This window comes from Crinia signifera, chromosome 4 (genome assembly GCF_055691185.1).
Source record: "Crinia signifera chromosome 4, ASM5569118v1, whole genome shotgun sequence".
NCBI lineage: Eukaryota > Metazoa > Chordata > Amphibia > Anura > Myobatrachidae > Crinia > Crinia signifera.
In genome coordinates this window covers 333,877,205-333,887,469 of record NC_139220.1, presented here as the reverse complement: position 1 = coordinate 333,887,469, position 10,265 = coordinate 333,877,205, and positions in this window count along the sequence as shown.

Here is a 10,265-nt window from a genome sequence, read left to right as displayed (position 1 = left end):
ATTAAAAATACAGGGTGCTATAAAAAATCGCATCGCACGCCATACAATAACATACCTCCCAACTTCTGCGCGAGCGCCCAGAAAGGGGGCGGGGTGTATGCAAATGAGGGCACGGCTTATGCTAATTAGCCGTGACCTAATTTTCATACGAGAATAGACGCTGTGCGCATGCGCACAGCGTCTATTCTATTAGATCGGGGGGTCTCACAACTGCCACCCCCCGCAGCGGGACAATGCCTGCCGCGGGTGGGACAGCGGGACAGGACCCGAAAATCGGGACTGTCCCGCTGTAATCGTGACAGTTGGGAGGTATGCAATAATGGCATGCGATGCGATGAGATTATTGTATTTAATGTATTGACTGTGAATACTCAGTGAATACATTCAAAAGATAGGATGCGATAGAAAATCGCATCGCATGTCATACAATAATTTACGATTTTCTATCGCATCCTATCTTTTGATTGTATTCACTGAGTATTCACAGTCAATTGTATGGCGTGCGATGCGATGGGATGCGATTTTTTATCGCACCCAATATTTTTAATGGTCTATACCACTAAATGACATACAGGGCGAAATGTAATAGGGTGCGATTTTTAGACTTTTGCGATTTTTGGTCAAAATCGGCCAAAATCGCAATTTTTCTAAAAATCGCACATAAAATAGGGTGCGATTCGCGGGAAAAATCGAATTTTTTCCCGTGAATTCGCACATTTAAAAGATGCGATTTTCAGTCACACTGAAAATCGCATCCAGATGTTTTCCCAGAGGAAACTATAGAACTCGCATATGTAATAGGATGCGAGTTCTATAGTCGCATATGAGACATTACAAAAAAGCGCAAAAAAAAAATAGACCAGCTTCTTGCTGGCGATTTTTACAGAAACATGCACAGATCATTGAGATCTGTGCATGCTTCTGTTGTAAAAAAAATAGTTAAAACAAAAATGAAAAAGAAAAAACGGCGTGCGGTCCCCCACCCTAAGCATAACCAGCCCGGGCTCAAAAAGCCGGTGCTGGTATAATAAAATCAAAGGAACAATCAAGTTGGGGTTCCCTGGATTTTATAAAACCAGCACCAGGCTCAAGGTCCAGCGCTGGTTCCCAAAATACGGGGGACAAAATGACTAGGGGTCCCCCATATTTTAAGAACCAGCACCAGACACAACCAGCCAGCAGGTTAATGCCACAGCCGGGGGACACTTATTATATAAGGTCCCGCTGCCAAAGCATTAACCCCCTGGCTGGTCAGCATGGGCAGGGGTCCTGGGGAAGTGGGGACCCCCCCAAAGAAGGGGTCCCCCCCCCCTCCAGGACTTACCAGCCCATGCTGAAAGTCCGGGGCTATCCCCGATGCCCCTGGGTGGTGGGCATCGGGCTGATGTAAAGTGTAAAAAAAAGATTATAAACTTTTGTCTTATGCTGTAGAACTATGAGTCCCAGCAAGCCTACCCCGCATGCTGGGACTTGGAGAACCACAAGTCCCAGCATGCGGGGCATTAAAGGGCCCGCTGGTACTTGTAGTTCCATAGTACAAGAAATAGTTAAATAAAACACACTGACACCCTGAAAAATAAAAGTTTAATACATACACAGCCCACACACACTGATACTTACCTACCTTGAGCCCGTAGGTCGGTCCCTGGGTCCGGGCTCCAGGGCAGAAGAGTCCGGTTCCGGGGCCTTGGTCCTGGTTCCGGGGCTGGTCCGGGGTTCCAGGGCTCCTGGGCTGAAGAATCCGGGGTCCAGGATCCGAAGTAGTCCACAGGGATACCTGAGGAAGGAAATCCTACTCAAATGCAAACACATCTATGCAGATTGCATTTATGAATCTGCATAGATGTGTTTGCATTTGTTAATCTGTACGTTTATCCTAATCCCCATTTCATTGTTTTATTTATTAGTAACAATATCAGTGGATACTAACACTGTATAAACCTATCTGTGAAAGCATTTGGAATGCATACAATGTTCACATTTATTCATGAGTAAAGTTACAATATTCTTCAAAATAGACCAGAGTTTCCAGTCATCATTTGTTCATATACATCACACCAGCAAAAAGGACTATAGGGGCACCACTACCCTCTTCATGACTTAAAATCGCCCGAAATCGCGGCAAATCGCATTTTTTGCCGCTAATTCGCAACTCTTTACATATGCGATTTAGCGTAAAAAAACGCGATTTTTAAAGGTGCGATTTCTGGCGAGTTTGGAACTCGTCCAAAAATCGCACCCTATTACATTTCGCCCACATTGTCATTTAGGCCCTTATTGTGGTTGGTGCAGTAATGTCCGCGTGCGGTCGTGCCGCCGATGTTTTGTGTCTGCGCATGTGCGAACGGGACGCACGTCCATATTCCGCATGAAATGTGTACACTACGAACAGGGGGTGGAGAGGGTCGTGAAGGGCTGTTTGGGCTCATTACCATATGTTTACACCCCACGTTTCATGGGCGTTCCCATGCAAACGCTGGGCGTACGTATGGTAATGCGGTCGTGACGCACGTGTAGGGGGCGGACATATGACATTGCCGGATGTCAGCTGCCCGCCCAGATTCCTGCTTTTGCACGGAGAAATGCCTGTGTGGTCTGAGGTTGCGGGAGCTGCCTGACCACTCGGTCCTGCATTCGATGGTCTGTGACCATCGAATGATGGGGAAGGTTCCCTGAGATGGAGGAGGTGTATTCATGAGAAATACAATTGCGGTCCGTTCGGACAGCTTCTTACCGCAATCGGACGGAGTGAGCGATCCGTACGAAAGGCGGGGTTTAGGACGCACGGTCCTGGCCGCATATTCGGCTCCGTCCGCACAGACCAGAATAAGGCCCTTAGTTTGGCCCCCTCCACTATCCACGTCATCCCCCCCACTATCCACGTCAACTCCCTACCCCCACTATCCACGTCATCCCTAAGCATGGTGAGCACAGCGTTCCCCGTGAGGGGTGGCGAGACATGTCCGCCCGACCTTTACATACCCCCACTATCCACGTCGGCGCGGAGTTGATTTTATATAGTGTGCCGAGCGCAGCGAGCCACCTTGGGGACACATTTACACCAGCAATATCAATCATCTGACACAGTAATGACAATATGTGTTATCGAATAACTGTATTAATTTACTGAAGATATAATGATTACATTTGATAGAACAATAATCAACAATAAAAGTGGCAATGATAGGCCAATAACAATGACAGTAAAAATAACATAAATTAAAAAGTCAACCGGCTTTGGGTAGCAGAGTTAACGCATGTAATATGCGCTCAAATAGGTTATCACCCGCCAGGCATTTCCGCCAAACAAACTCTTGCATGTACGATTCCAAGTGGTGGCGAGCAGTACTACGATGCCGTTTATTCCTCCATTTTGCACATCCCCAAAGCCGCTCGATTGTTTGCGTGTGTACTCCGGTGTCAGGATCGACAAAGTTATACTTGTGATTTACACGCGCATGGTAGTATCCGGCCCGTTCTAGTTCCTCGCCAACAATCGCTATAAATTGTTGTTCCAGGCTCAATATTAGCGTCTATTGCGGCCATCAGGGTGCTGGCGTCCCCCTGCGGCACTGGGGTCATGAAGCATTGGCCCGTCTCACGTGAGATTCCTCCAAACTCGCACTGTTGGGGTAAAACGTGTCCCACATTGCTTTGCCTTTTTACAAATAGACTTTCATCTACTTCCACTATTTGTCCGGGGCCCCCAATGCGGAGCTGAGGCTGCGCCATCAAATCCATTTGACATGCCTCCCGCATCCAGGCATTATAAAGGACAACAGTCTTGTTCGACACGTTGAGCTCCCTGTCACAGAACTCAATGGAGGTTGTGAAGTTATCAGACTCACTGTAAGACTGTAATTATTATATTTTATTAGGTGTAGTGATTCATGTACTTTTTAGTCCGTCTGTAACCTCTTCCTCTCCGTAGATATTTCTATCCCCCAAATCTGTGTGTATTTCCAGAACCATAGTATTAGACTGTATATTGCCCAAATATGATCAGACAGGAAATGTCCACAGGGGGTGATCCAATTCCCCTGCTATTTACAGGAAGGTTATGTCCACAGGGGGTAATCAGGACACAACCAAATTACCTTCCTTGTATTTACACTCCTTTGTGCCTTTCTGGACTCTAGTAGACTCTTTGGAACCGGACCCAGCAGGGGGGCAGCAGCAGAGGGACAGCTGCAGCTTGAAGGGGGGGATATACCTGACTCTTGAATCCACCAATCCGGACCCAGTGCAAGTCCACTGATAGTTCAGGTACCGTGGGAATTTAGAAGGTTTTAAAATGACTTGTACACATGCCGGCTCCTCATGTTAGTCGCAATCCTGGCTCAGGGGTCATACCCTCCACTGGATCTTGTGGAACACATCGTTTGCCCGGGGCGGGGGGGGGGCATCCTACTAAGCTCTGGTGTGGAGCGTCCGGTGCTGTGTGGATTTACACAGGTTTCTGCTATCACTGCTGTGTGGAATAAGTGATTGTTTTGTGATTTGGAACTGAGATGCTACAAGGACTTGAACTTCTGCTACCTAGAAGTTTCTATGCTACATTTTACCTCTTGTTCCTGTCTTTATCTACTTGTGTGTGCTGTGATAAAAATAAACTGTATTTTGGTTTGATCTGCTCGGTGTCTGAGTGATTGAAGAACTCGTATCCTCACATTTGGCGGCAGCGACAGTGGGATCATTCAGACACCAACCATCGAGCACAGAAAGCACCGGAACAGAGGATCAGACCATATGTAAGGAAATGGAAAATGCAGTAAGGTAAAGTTCAGCAAGAGAGCAGGTGTCAGTCCTGTAAAAGTGAAAATGTTCCCAAGGAAAGAAAATCGATGCCTCAAGACCCCTGGAGCAGAGGAGCTCAGGGATGGAGGTTCTTCAGTGTATCGGCAGGCTGGGAAGCCGGATCTGTTATTTATTGTCAGAAAAATGCAGTATATCTGGGAGTACTGGGAAGAAGCTCAGCAGATGATCAGCGGGTGGAGAGTATCCAGCATACAGGACAAGTTGTGTTACCTGGGGGATGCATTCCTGCACTGTAAAGGTGAGGCCACCTCGTGGAATCTGCTGGGGGAGCCAGAGTTTGTAAAATTTACAGAGGAAGTGATTGCTACAGTTACCCAGATGCTACAAAGAGGACAATATTCTGAGGCTGAAGGACAAGTCCAGAATAAATTGATGCCCCAGATAGAACCAGAGGAAAGGTCCAGAAAGGGGCTACTGCAATCTGGGCAGACAACCGAGGGGTCTGCCACAGAATTATTTGTTACCACAAGAGAAGGGTCGTTGTCAGGGGGGCCCCTAACTGCCCTTGAAGAAATGAGTATGGAGGAGCTGATAGCAGAATGTCAGCTGCGAGGTATACCCGTCCAATCCTGCATGCGCAGGGAAATCATCCAGCAGATCCTTCAAGATCAGGGGGATCCTACAAAAGCATTTACCGATTATCGGGCATGGATCCTCCATTTCGGTGCACAGCTGAGTGTGTGGGAACAATTGGAGTGTCTGGAGGAGTGCTTTATTGTGGCAGAGGAAGAGGCGACTGATCACGGGCTCCTGGACACCCCAGCATGGCGAGACCAGTGTCGCAGGGTTGCTGATGAAAGGCACCGCCTGCAACAGCTTCTCCCACAGCCTAGGGAAGAAACTGCTCAGTGTTCTATACTGGGGGAGGTTATCCCCAAAGTGAAGGAAGTGGGGCCCGTTAGCCAGGCACCCCAGGAGGAGCTGCACTACAGCTTCCCTTTTGCTGAGATGGAAGATGAAGAGCTATTATCCTGCTGCCAGGGGATCTATGAGGACTGCGTCCAAGAGGAGATCACCGTGGTTAGAGGAGTATTCGCCAACATCCAGGCCACAAGAATACCAGTCACAGATGACGTCTTCTTTCAGGCTGCCCAGCATATTCAGCTGGGGAAGGAGGTTATCCAGGAGGAGGTGTGCGCAGAAGTAGCTGCAGGTGAGCAACTGGCTTTTAAGGGGACAGAGCTGATGCGGCCTGTCCTGCAGCCACCAGCAGAACTGTTCCTGATGGAGGGTCCCTCCTCAGCCCTGGGCATTGAGACCAAATGCTGTACTGAAATTTGCCATGCCCCTAGTTTGGGTTGGAGGGAGGAAGGATGTGACAGAGTGGCGGAAGTGCCAGGGCCAGAGTCCCTATATTGGCCTGCTGTTTGGCAGCTGTTCCTTGTGCAAGAGGGGGAGGTGGAAAGTGCTCCCTGCCCCATTATGCCAGAGGCAAAAGTATTAGTACACCCTATAGGTGTACCCAGTGTAAAAGGTTACAATGTTGCAGAGAGGGGGTACCCAGCATCTGAAGAAGAGGAATTGCTAAATCCCTTGTTAGTTCAAATGTATAATTTAGTTTGTGATATTGCCCTTGCTGATTCTGCAAACCAGCCGCCTTTTACAAGATGGGTTTGGTATGATGTCACACTGTGGGACTCGGTGGTACATCCAAACCTAAGATTCTCTGCTCTGCATCCCACTACAGGTTGTTATTGGTTCCTGAACAACTTGGTACAGGGACTAAAATAGTAGGGGAAGGAATGTGAAGTTATCAGACTCACTGTAAGACTGTAATTATTATATTTTATTAGGTGTAGTGATTCATGTACTTTTTAGTCCGTCTGTACCCTCTTCCTCTCCGTAGATATTTCTATCCCCCAAATCTGTGTGTATTTCCAGAACCATAGTATTAGACTGTATATTGCCCAAATATGATCAGACAGGAATTGTCCACAGGGGGTGATCCAATTCCCCTGCTATTTACAGGAAGGTTATGTCCACAGGGGGTAATCAGGACATAACCAAATTACCTTCCTTGTATTTACACTCCTTTGTGCCTTTCTGGACTCTAGTAGACTCTTTGGAACTGGACCCAGCAGGGGGGCAGCAGCAGAGGGACAGCTGCAGCTTGAAGGGGGGGGGGGATATACCTGACTCTTGAATCCACCAATCCGGACCCAGTGCAAGTCCACTGATAGTTTAGGTACCATGGGAATTTAGAAGGTTTTAAAATGACTTGTACACATGCCGGCTCCTCATGTTAGTCGCAATCCTGGCTCAGGGGTCATACCCTCCACTGGATCTTGTGGAACACATCGTTTGCCCGGGGGGGGGCATCCTACTAAGCTCTGGTGTGGAGCGTCCGGTGCTGTGTGGATTTACACAGGTTTCGGCTATCTGCTGTGTGGAATAAGTGATAGTTTTGTGATTTGGAACTGTGATGCTACAAGCACTTGAACTGCTACCTGGATGTTTCTATGCTACATTTTGCCTCTTGTTCCTGTCTTTATCTACTTGTGTGTGCTGTGATAAAAATAAACCATATTTTGGTTTGATCTGCTCGGTGTCTGAGTGATTGAAGAACTCGTATCCTCACAGAGGTCATCTCCTCTGACCAGGAGTAAATTAACTTGACAAATGGCAAGCGGCACCCCGGAAAGACATGCCCCGCTCTCAGGCTCACCTTTTGCCGACAGTTCTTGATGTGGCACCTCCACATACATTCCTTCAGGGAAAACCTCATGGGGTGTCCGTTGCTGCATGTTGCCGTCACTAGCATCAGGTGACGCTCCTGTAAGAAGCAAACCGCGTCCTCCTCACTCAGGAGTGTGAAAAGAGTCACAGAAGATGCTGCCATCGCTCAGGAAACTTCAAATCGATAAAATCCTCTCAAAAAACACTGAAACACCCCAAAATCACTACAGCTCTCTAATACACCTCTTATCTCCTCACAAAATCACCTAAGAGTGAAATTCTGCCAGATGTGCCAGGGGGCGGGAGTATCACGGAGTAGGAAGGGTAAAATTGCATGTCATAATTGTATGGCATGCGATGCGATTTCACTACGTTAACGTGCGTAGTTAAACTGGGCGCCGTGCTAATACACAAGCACCAAAAATCCTATTGGTAAAAGTTCCATCAGGAGCTGTAAGATGCAACATAAAAACTAGACTGTAGTAAATGATACATATGGCGTTAATGGGACACAGTACATAGGACCTAACCTCTTCCATGACCAAGTCTGATCCCACTGTCACCATCCTCATTGTAGATATGATGACCTTTGAGAAAGTGCACAGATTAGTAACACTGTATATGACATATGTATCCTGCACATCAGGAGGTAATATACCAAGGACACAGACCCTGGGCGTTACCATGGAGATCGGAGCTCCCATACCAGCTATGGCCCTGGTAATATTAGCCCAATAAGTGCTTGGTATGGTGCACTCCCACACCAGGTGCCAGACGGTGCCAATAGAAGCTGGACAGTTAGGGCAGGTGGCCGTCGCCCGATTAGCAAAGTCTTCCACAGAGAAGGTAATGAAGAGACACAAGAAGACGCACTGATGTGTCACAGAACCCAGTCACACAGAACGGGCCCTTTACATGCACAACAACGTACCAAACATCAGTGCTATACGCATCAGATTACAAGGCCAACCAGGCGCGAATGAGGTCCATTGTGTGACCGTGTCATTGATATATAGATAGTTACTATTTCCCTGTTACCCGCCGGCCAGGCATAGCAGGATCTCTGAGAGAGACTGAATAGATGCTCTGTGCAGGTACACAACATCTAAAGAGTGCGGACCAGTGTTATCACCCTAATAAATCCTGTGACTGTGAGATGAAAACCAAAAAGCCACGAGCCGTGGTCTCCGATCCGTCACCAATCCCACCCTTTAGTAACTGTAGTCATTTATATATCAGTACGCGCAGTATAACATCCACCGGCACTTTGGCAGCAAATCATTTCTACTGTAGGTGTCCTTTGTCACATGATATAAATACCTCACACACTCAAAGTGTCACATAACACACAGTGACCTGGCTCCCGTTATTGTGATTTATTTATCACATACACCAGAGGTTCCCAAACGTGGTCCACAAGGTACCCCAGGTTTCAGAGATATCCATGGATCAGCACAGATAGTTAAATCATATTGGAGAAATACAAAAGAGGGCAGTGCTGGCGCTCTAGGGTTAAGGTAGTCAATGTGTTGTAGTCTACAGGTATTTAACATGGTGGGCTGATTGAATGGAACCGGGACCAATAACTGTAGGCTGGGTGTTGTGACACAACTTCAACTGGGACCAATAACTGTAAGCTGGGTGTTGTGACACAACTTCAACCGAGACCAATAACTGTGGGCTGGGTGTTGTGACACAACTTCAACCGGGACCAATAACTGTGGGCTGGGTGTTGTGACACAACTTCAACTAGGACCAATAACTGTAGGCTGGGTGTTGTGACACAACTTCACTTGGGTCCGATAACTGTGGGCTGAGTGTTGTGACACAACTTCAACCGGGACCAATAACTGTGGGCTGGGTGTTGTGACACAACTTCAACCAGGACCAATAACTGTAGGCTGGGTGTTGTGACACAACTTCAACTAGGACCAATAACTGTAGGCTGGGTGTTGTGACACAACTTCAACCGGGACCAATAACTGTAGGCTGGGTGTTGTGACACAACTTCAACCGGGACCAATAACTGTAGGCTGGGAGACCGGGGGCGTGACCACGGATAGCAGGGAGTAAGTCGGAGGACGCTGTGCTCTCCCGCTCCGAGATGGCTGCTAAACCACGAGGAAACTCTTCCCCTCCCTGCTAGACACGCTCCCCTCGACCCACTGCCATTACCCAGAGACGCCGCTGTCTATGAACTAAGATCTGAATGCTGAAGACGGAGGAGGAGAGCTCCGGGGGTGAGAAGTGACGCGGCCAGAAGCCGGAGATCAGTGCCGGGTCAGGGCTGTGGCGTCTTCAGCCGGGTCTGTTCGCGGCCGTATCCTGTGGCTATCTATCTGACCGGAGGAGGGAGATTGGAACCGGGCCGTGAGCTAAGCCGGAGGGGCGGTTGTGAGACCCCACCGGAGTTGGAGCTACGGAGTACGCACACTGGTCAAATACAGGAGGAGACACAGTGAGGCAGAGGGGCAGCCTACCAGCAGTGAGAGGGCTGGGGAAGCCACACTGCCTGACCCACCGTTATATAAGAACTCTGTAAAGCCCAGACAGCCGTTAAACATAACCGAGCTGGAGTCATCGCAGCAATACAGTAAGCCACGGCGACCACAGGAGGAGGCACCTCGGGATAGAGTAACAGCCGGCCAGCAGTGAGAGTGCTGGGGAAACTGTACCGCCTGAGTTATTTGATAGAGGAACTCTGCTAAAGCCACAGTCAGTTGGTAAAATCGGCATTAACCAGCAGGGCCCTGACTGGAAGCCTGAATTAA